This window comes from Heliangelus exortis, chromosome 9 (genome assembly GCF_036169615.1).
Source record: "Heliangelus exortis chromosome 9, bHelExo1.hap1, whole genome shotgun sequence".
NCBI classification, from domain to species: domain Eukaryota; kingdom Metazoa; phylum Chordata; class Aves; order Apodiformes; family Trochilidae; genus Heliangelus; species Heliangelus exortis.
Genome location: NC_092430.1, coordinates 11,728,550 through 11,737,543, shown reverse-complemented (window position 1 = coordinate 11,737,543; position 8,994 = coordinate 11,728,550).

The following is an 8,994-nucleotide window of genomic DNA, read 5'->3' as shown; positions in this document are numbered from 1 at the left end:
TTGAACATCTCTGCTTCCCATCAGAAGCTTGCCATTGAAATAGACACAGTATAAATCAGATGCATTGTCTAATGAGTCAGTTCATGGCCCATTACAGCAGATGCTGTAATCTATCATTTCACATACTGAAGTGCAAGGCATTTTGTGAATGTATTTAAGAATATAATACACAATCAAGTCTGAATCCTGATTCATGGCAATAACGGAAGTATCCTTTTTAGTCACTTCACTCAACCAATCTGCATATTAAAAGCTCTTTTCAACTTTTTAACAGTGAAAAAATAGAGTGAAGAGAGATGACCTCTCAGGGTAGCACTTCGATAAGCATGTTCTGATACCAAACTCAGCCACTTATCAGGCACATGAACAGCCAAAGGGGTATGGAGGGAGCAAGGACTGGGATGCATCTGCCCTGCCCCAATCTTGACTTTGTTTTCCTTCAGGGACTCCAGCATAAGCATTTTCTCTCTCTTGTCAGAAGAGGTTTTTCTAGCACCAGCTACCAGCACCAGCCTGAGCTAGTACGGAGAGTAGTACGGAGTACTGTCGAGGCCAGCACTTAACTGGATCAAAGACTGCCATCCATTACCCTAACAAATATTGCAACTGAACTTGATAGATCAACTGTTTAGCTTGATACATCCACTTCCCAAGCAGTTGTGGCTCTTCCCAAATTCACTGTATTGACTTTCTGACAACAGCTGTTACTACAGTGAAATAATGATGAAGCAGCAGATAAGAAAGCAAGAGTGCCAGATGAGCAACATCAATTCCTACAATGCCTTAGAAAGAACAGGAGTGTTCAGGAAATGAACTACTTTTGGAAAGAGAAAAAGAACTAAAGTATAGCTGGAAAAACAGGGCAAAAAAATCTCTCCTGACTTTCACGTAAAGCAGCCTAGTTTCAGGGCAGGTGATCATATTAAATTCCTGCTAGAACCAGAAGTGTTCCTCTGGCCCCCAAAGCTCCATTATAGGGAAATTGGTAAATAATACCATTATTGCAAGGACAGATCGCCCTGAAACCCTACATGAGACTGTGAAGCAATTGTCCAGAGATGCCCCTAAGATGTGGCATAGTTCCAGACTGGTGCAATCACCAGGACACATACTGCTCTGTACAAGGCTGCATGCAATTTACAGGGGCATCTAGGGCAAGATGAAGTGCCAATGACACTGAATTGTCAGACCCAAGAAGGAAGACAAAACTAAATTAGAATTAAAATGCATCTGAAAGCCATTATTAGAAATTTCAATTACACTTTAGGGAGGGGGAGTATATACTTCAAAGACTGCTCAGCTTAACAGAAGGGAGTGTTGTTACTATGCAATATGATTCGTTAAAACAAAAAGGAACATGGATAAAAAAGTGTTTGCCACCTCTTTTACCTGGCCTCTATTGTAAATCCAAACTCAGTCCTGCCCACACCTCAACACCCATCGGTAGCCTTCAGAAATTGATTTTGATTCTACTGCCTGATAACCTCTTGTCATTAATTCCATAAAAGAGAACAATTTCTGCTCCTGCACCACATCCTTTGTGTGGCCTGCTCATGTACCACTTGTTCCCTAATGCCTTACATCAGCATAAAAAAGAAAAAAAAAACTTCCCTTCTAAATTACCTTAAATACACTTGCTCTTTTTACTCGAGGGGGTTATGCAAGAATTAAAGAATTAAATGTCTAAGACCATATTCTACTCTTAATGCAGTAAAGTTTTTCACTAAGCAGAGATTCTAAAATTAATATGTTAAATTGATGACCCAAGTAGCCCTATGTGCCCATCTCCAGGTCTTGTACCATAGCACCTGTCTCTATTTATCACATAGGCCAGGCCTGGGTATTTGGAATGAAAATGTATACACATTATTGCTGAACCATTTTAAACATTTTTCAGAAGGTCTTCACTGTATTTTTATGTCTTCTTCTTCACAGCTTTTGGCTCAAAACCCTTGGTTATTCTCGGGGCAATGAGACAGAAATCCGGAGCTCTTGGACAGCCCCCCACACCACACAAAATGCCCCACACCCTGCTCACCACTTCTCTAGATCCTACTCCCCCCCACCAGGGCTGTAGCAAACCCCAGGGTTGTCTAGAAGCAACATGAGTGCTTCCTCCCTCACCACAACTTCTCTCTGTAAAGAAACAACACTTAGGTTATGAAAGGATGTGACATGGGAGAGGAACCTCAGGGTTCAGGAGAGACACCACCCCTAGACAACTTCACAAGATTTTATAACTAAACATATTGGACAATGGAGAAAATAGATCTGCATCAGCAATGTATCCAGGGACTAAAAAAATATCATTCTGCACATCCACAGGAATGCCAGTGTACTGCATTTTTGTCACTATAACAGTCCAGTAAATGCAAAAGACACATTGCTTTCACTGTAATACAAGACAGCCAAGTCAGAAACAGTAAGAGCTTTCTATACTGAAGTATTTACCATTCATATTAGAATAACCATGTCAAACTAACATTTTAGACAGTAATGTTGCATATTCTGTCAGACTTATCTCCTCACTGCCCTGCTTATTCATCAGTTCCCTGAGCACCCAGCACATCCTTGTGCCACAGAATGCTGGTGCACACTCTCACAGTCAACATGGGTACAGGGAGCTCATTGACTGTTTAGATATCACAGGATGACCTCCTTCTCCCTCCAAGCCCACCTGCCTAACACAGAAAGCAGAACACCCAGGCACTAATAGCCTCCAAAGACAACATTAGGGAGCCCTTTATAGATGAGTCAGAATTAGGAGTAGATATCTTGATTTTGCTTCAGTAACCTAATGCAGAACAGCTGCTGGGAAGACTTCAGGTAACTGTCTTAATGATAGAACAGAAACACTAACTAAATAGTTATGGGGGATTTATATAACTTTTTTTAAACACCATTTAAAACCAAACCATTTAAAATGCATTATCTGGCTGTGCAGTTAGCTTTTCTCTCTCCAAAATTACATTTAGATTTTTTCTCCCATTTACAGATTATGGGGACAAACATTCATGGTTATCAGAGCAGTCAATAGGACCTCAGCTGTGATCCCACACATGCATTTTCTCAGCATCTCCAATGTAGAGACTCTTAAGAGAAAATGAGAAGCCATTACTACACACTGTACCAATGTCTGGAGCCTGCAGTGAAGAAAAAGTCCATCAATTTCTTAATAGGATTTATGAAATCTGTGTAAGTATAGTTTACAGGCTCTGCCATTGTGAAATCCAGCACTTGTAAAGTGTCAAAGCTTCAAAAATATTTATTCAGATAGAAGTGACAAAGATAAATGGTTGGTTACCACTCAGAGCAAAGCACTTAGCCAAATTAATCACTATGAAAAGACTAATTAAGAAACAGGAAATCTGATGCCCTACAGGTTCTGAACAAGAAAGAAGTGAGGAGATGAGAGTTCACTGGTGCAAAAGTAAGAGAGGTCAGGGCAGCCACAGCCATTCCAGGGAGGAGAGGAAGGGAGAAGCAGGCACTTTCTGGGATACACCTGGGGCTCCAAGTATTGGAAGGGACTGTGACTAGATACCCTGAAGAATACCTGTGAAGACCCAACAAGACTTAAACATGGCAATGAAATACATACAAACCACATTTTTTTCTGTCGATGAGTATATGTGTGTGATATGGTCAGTTTCAAAGCCTTTCCTTACCTGTAGAATATCTACTTGACTTGTTGTGCATCTTCGAAGAGGTGGGCATAAGCATATGTGGTTAGGTGGTAAAGAGCCCATGCAGAGAGCATGCCCACAGATCCAGGCAGGACAGGTCAGTAACACAAAGCCCACAGCAGCGTGCCAGCATGACACAGCACAGACAGGACCCCAGTGCCCTCACAGCAGGACTTAACCCATCCCCACAGCACTCCAAACAGCACCCTCCTGATATTTGGCTGCATACAACAGCCCATGGGCATCACTGCTCCCCAGAGGTTCCTCATAGGTTCCAAGGGGTTCCTCAAAACACAGCCAGAACTTCCCAAGCTTATCAACCTTATCAACTCAGCATTCTTTGGAGCTACATTAAATAATTTTAAACACCTCCTCAGACAAGTTTCCTTCAAGCTCCAGTCCCCCCCGGTTAACAGCCTGAAACAACATTCCCAGAGCCCTGGTGCCACCAGGGCAAGCAGACTCTTTGTGCCCATCTCCTCAGCCTGGTTTACCAGACAACACTCCTAAACAAGCACCGTATTTTCTCACAAACCTCACCAAAATAGTGTGGCAATGCCACAGCCCCTCCTACCCCCCCACTCACCATCTCCCTCACAACATGGAGGCCGCCACGCAACACCTCACCTCAAACATCCCTGAAGTGCCTCACAAGCCGCTCCACACGTAGCCACCGCTCCTGCACAGCACACAGCCACCTGTACCACCCTGGAGTCTCATTTCTTGGTTGATTCCACTCAGGATCCTCCTTGGTCCCAGCAGGTGCTCCTCCATGGGTTTCACCAGTTCTTTTCCCTGACGTGTACCTTCTACACAGTGCCTACGCACAATGGCCTCACCACCCTACTCGTTAAGGCACAGCAAGGCCTTAGGATGGAAAGCGCACATTTTGCTCAGTCTTCTACTGACTTTCAGCAGTCCTTGGGTCACAGTGAAGCAGCCACAGACAACAAAGGTCGACAACAGTCCTTCCTCTCCAAGCTACCACTTCAAGAAAGAAGGAAAAACAAAAAACCCACACCACCCGACAGACGAACCCCTCTCTTCCTTAGAACAAAAGCTCCTCCCTGCATTTATTCTCCCTGCAGCCACCCCTCAGGAGAGCTCTTTCCTCACAGCCCCAGCTGCAGCCCATGAGGCAGATTGCACGTTCCCAGCCCTGAAACAACCAACACCTGCGAGTGGGCCAGGCAGCCCTCCTCCTGCACCCTGCAGGACACAGGTGCCAATATAGAAAGAAATAAAGGGTGAGGGGACAGCTCAGTGTCATGCAACCTGGGAGGCTGGAGAAGGCTTCTGCTTTTATCCTATTTTCCTAAGAAACACTTAGTTGGCTGGGAAGCATAAGGATTTAGCAATACGTCTCCTCAACCACTTCCTGGTACCCCTTTTCTGTGTCAGGTGCCAGCATTTCTAATTAGCCCCAGGGTTTCTATTCAAAGCAAAATAAAATGAAGGGGACTCATAGATGAATGAGCTGTGCTTTGTGGTGAGATATCCTGGATAAAAACAAAGCAGCAGGTATCCTCTGGGCAGTAGCCACAACATTACACTTTTATACTGTGTATTTTTTACATCTGCACAGCACAAAAGGATATGCAGTCAGGGAGCAGATGTTAAATTCTTAAGAAATCAAAGCATGATGGTCAGCACTGGCTGCTTTCTGTTCATTCCCGTAGCAGAGCAGAGAAGCACAAATAACTGCTTCCTACCACTTACTCTTTACCTCTGTACCAAAACCTTTCTGAAATGGATATCCTTCACCACTGCCAGCTCTGATACTTTGAGCTGGAGCTATAAGCCATCACAGTAGGTCAAAAGCACATAACATCATGGTCAGCAGGCTTCAACCCTGAGCTCTGCTCCAGCAGTCAGACCTTTCTCACTGCTTAATGGGTGGAAAGACCCCAGATGTCCCCAAGCACTCCAGCATGACATTGGCAGGGTCTGATGTAGTCATTGCACCATATGTGAAGGAGAGGGCAATCAGATATAAGGGTATTCTGAAGAATAAAACTGGCTACCATGCTACTGACTAAGCTAGCACACCTAAAAACACCTTCTTGTAAACTGTGTAAAGTGTTAGATCTTAGTAAATGGACCAAATAATATGAAAATCTGGCAGGCTAATCCCAGACTGACGCAGCAAGCATCCATAGGAACCGCTAGTAGTGGTAAATAAGATTCCATGAGTGATCCTGGAAGTTATATAAACACTAAATAGGTCCCTTTTCCATTTTATGTCTCCCATGATAAGCTGTTATGAGACATGTACATGGCCTGAAACAGATAATTACTGGTAATCCTGACTGGTGGAAGAAGGAACCATCTGGCAGATGGAAAAAAAGAAGGTGCCAAGAATTCAGAAGAAATTGAGACTTCTTGAGAATTTATGTATACAGGTCTGAAAAAAAGAGTGTTTACAGAAAAGGTCAGCTATTCTGTTTCTATCTATTGCTAAACAAACTGAAACACCAGAAGTATCCAAATAATTACAAAAATTATTCCTGTTTGAAATTTATCTGGGAATTATGAGCAAACCAAGTGTCAGAAGTGAGGAATTCTTTTTGCATATCATCCACACATTTTATCTTACATCTTCCACATTTCTATCATTTCTGCTTTTAACATGCAAATACCTTTTTTCATCCTCTCCTGACCTTGCTACATGGTATCATTTGTTTCTTTCCATTTTCCTTAACAGTATCTCTTTCTTCTTATGGCAGAGAAAGAGCAACTTCAGATAGACGCCACTTTGTATCCCTTTCCTTTATTCTAAGTGAATGTCTTTTGCCTCTGCCCTCTTCTTTGTCACTCCTGGGGACATGGCTGGGTGCAGCATTCTAGGAACCCACATCTTTCCATAGAAATCATTACTCATTAACCATATTGCTGCCAACCCTTCGCAACAGCTGAGCTGCAACCAGCACATATTGCAGCTAAAGGGAAGTGAGGACATGATCCACAACAGTAGTCACAGGCAAAACGTAAAACAAAAAAGCAAGAAATTTATGTAGTGTGTTGGTGATTTGGGGCTGCTTTTGCTGAAGCATCATGGTTCAACAGCAGGACAGTCAAACACTGCAACAGGTTGCTCATGGAGATTGAGCAGTCTGTCTCCAGAGGTTTCCAAGATAAAGCCTGGAGCAGCCTAGTTTGATCTCAGAAACTGACCCAGCTTTGGACCCTGAGGCCCCTTCCAACGTGAATTTATAAGGCCATGATACTCTGAGGCACTCTGAAATGTAATTCCCACTGACCCCTGCATAATAATCCCATTCGAATGAAAATTACAAATGAGGGCATTCTTGGAAATCCCTTAAGCTTACTAGCATCTTCACAGTCCTTAAAACTGCAGCAGCAGGGCCCCTTCCAGTTAGTAATTTAAGCTTCCACTAATGCTAATAGAAACAGGTTGCTCAGCAGCTCCTACCAGCTCTCCTTGCTCAGATTGCTTTGTTAATTTTTCATTTGCTAAGTTCCCCCAATCCGATTTTCATCTTTGTTTTCAGCAGGAAAGTCCTGTTTTCATTCAAACCCTCATCAGAATAATGTCATTGTACCCAGACACCCGTGTGTGACACCTCATACTAAAAGTATTGCAGGCTGTTCTGACTACTCACCAATTTCACTGAGGAACAAAGGTGGTAAGATACTGCTCAGTCTCAGTTCCTTTCTCACCACCCTGCTTAAAACAAGCATATTCTTCTGTCAGACCTGAAGCAGACACCAGGTATCTCACCCACCTCAGTGGGTACAAATGGGTTCCTTACATAAGGAATTTTTTTCTATGAAGGAATATGCCATATTTTTAAAAGCATTTTACAGATTTGTGTTTCACTGGTTTTTCTAATCCTAGTTCTTCCCTTTGCAATGCCATTTATATAAATGAATTATTTCCTTTCATAGCTTTCATGGTATTGATGTGTCTGAAGAACTGGCTCTTCATGCATTAAGGGAAGGCAGGACACCTTATGTTTCACACCAATTCTCATTGGATTTGCATTGATCCAAATACTAAGTGCTCAATAAAGAAAGTGAGTTCTTATGATCCTTTCATGATCTCATGATGCTGGGAACGCCAAACGTCAAAGAAAGCTAAATGCAAGGAAATTTTCCAACTTGCAAAGTTAAAACAGTTTATGTACAGAACCTATGAATTTTCTTTACAGAATTAATAATTTATGTGGAGAATAATGGATGTCATGACAGCCAAAAGCTCTTATTTAAAAACATTAATACAATTCATTTGATATCAGTGAATCCAAATAAACAAGATAAGCTTTAATTTTTACTTTAAATTTGTATAATATAATTAATATTGTCAAAATGTTATTCCTTTTTTTTTTTTTTTCTTTGTAGAGCATGTGCACATTTTCATAAGGTATTGTTCAGGACATCTGATGCAAAACATAAACTGCATCCATTCCAAGCCAGTATAACTACCTGAAAGCACTGACCCTCGACATTGTAGACATCATTGGCAAGCAGTCTCATGTTCACTTGGAGCCTCCAAATTACATCTGCTTGCCTTACTCATATGCATAATTCCAGTAGAGTAACATTTATCTTGTTGGTACAACACTGGATTTAGCCCCAGACAGCAACTAAACACCATACAGCCCTCGCTCACTGTCTCCTACCCCCAGTTAGGTGAGGGAAAGAATCAGAAAGGTAAAAGTGAAGTTCACATCAGTCTGTACTCATAAAGCAGCCCCACACAATTTGACACAACTGGCATTCACAGCTCCAAAGAGACCCATGCCTGCACTTGAAGAGATGTGTAGAAGCAAAACTGAAACACAGACTTTAAGATCACCCTTTTCAGTGTGCTCATGTTAAACTCATGTTAAACACCCTTCACTTTCAAGGACACTTAAAATACAACAGAGCAATTAAAAACGAAGGGAGGAAGTAAAGAATAATCTTCTCATGGCCTACAGGATGAAAAAGACTTGTTTCAGAATTGATTAGAAACACCAGTATTTTATGTCCAGAAAATGGAGTCTAACTCATAACAGAAAAACAAGGTTTATTGTTCTAAATTAAGTCATTCTTTCCAGTCAGGGCATGAAGCTTAATACCCGACAAATTGCAAAGTGATCAGAAAAAGGAAGAACTCTCTCATTTTATTAGAAAGACCAAAAGACTCTTTATCTAACCATCTGTCACTATCAGCCTTTAGGTCAGTGCAACAACTTGTACACTTTTATGGCTCGTGTTTTAAGTTGATTTACTGGAGGACAGGATTTTCCTGTGTTTTCATGCACTGAATGTTCATTAATATTTACAATACTTGTACAATTTT